This window comes from Otolemur garnettii, unplaced genomic scaffold, assembly GCF_000181295.1.
Source record: "Otolemur garnettii isolate 467f Iridium unplaced genomic scaffold, OtoGar3 scaffold00003, whole genome shotgun sequence".
In the NCBI taxonomy this organism is placed as follows: domain Eukaryota; kingdom Metazoa; phylum Chordata; class Mammalia; order Primates; family Galagidae; genus Otolemur; species Otolemur garnettii.
The window spans coordinates 27,944,524-27,945,364 of NW_003852398.1; the positions used below are offsets into that span (position 1 = coordinate 27,944,524).

An 841-nucleotide genomic window follows, 5' to 3' on the forward strand; every position below is an offset into this window, starting at 1 on the left:
TTATGATAGTCTTATACAATTTTAATCACAGTAGTTTTGTATTATGTATTTTAAATCAGAAAATGTAATGCCTCCAAGCTTTGTTCTTATTTAATATTGTTTTAGGTTTCCAGGACTTTTTGGTTTCACAAAGAGAACAGGACATCTCTCTTTATGGGTCGAAAGACTCAACATTATGAAGATGTTCGACCCAAAGCAATCTACAGATTCAATTAAATTCTTGTCAAAATCCTAGTAATATTTCTGAGCAAAATAGATTTTAAAACTCTAAATTTATATGGAGTTCCAAAAAGAAAAAAATAAACTGAATAACTACAACACTCTTAAGCAAATGAAAATAAACAAAGTAGGAGGCTGCAGATTTCTGATTTCAGAATCTGTGTTCTTTAGTAATTCACTGAGCTTCATTTTTCATTTTTTATTTATTATTCAGTTTTTATAGCTTTTTTCAGTAATTTATTTTTCATTTTTTATCAGTCAATTCACAGATTTCTTTTTCTTTAGAGTATGTTCTTAGAGATTTATTTTGTTCCTAAAAATATGGAATGCTTCACAAACTGACCTGTCATCCTCCAGTAGAAAGCATGCTAATCGTCTCTGCATTATATTAATTTTCTTACCTGGGCTGCTGAAGCCAGCATTGTTTGGATTCTTTAAAATAAGCTTTTTATTGCAAAGGTTTTAACTTTGTAAAAAATTGTGAGGATCGTACAGAGATTTTCTTTATTATTTAAAAGTTTGTCATAATTAATGAATAAATATTAATAAATTATTATTAAACAAAGTCTATATTTTATTCAGCATTTTCTTAATTTTTACCTGATCTCCTTTTTATATTTCA

At 27.1% G+C, this 841-nt stretch overlaps 1 non-coding gene across 1 annotated transcript; it reads right to left on the reverse strand.

Annotated features, from left to right (window-relative positions):
• Positions 1 to 534: 534 nt before the first annotated feature.
• On the reverse strand, positions 535 to 637 carry LOC111727180. Its single transcript, XR_002774796.1, has one exon. It is a non-coding gene; the product is annotated as a U6 spliceosomal RNA (small nuclear RNA).
• Positions 638 to 841: the final 204 nt, after the last annotated feature.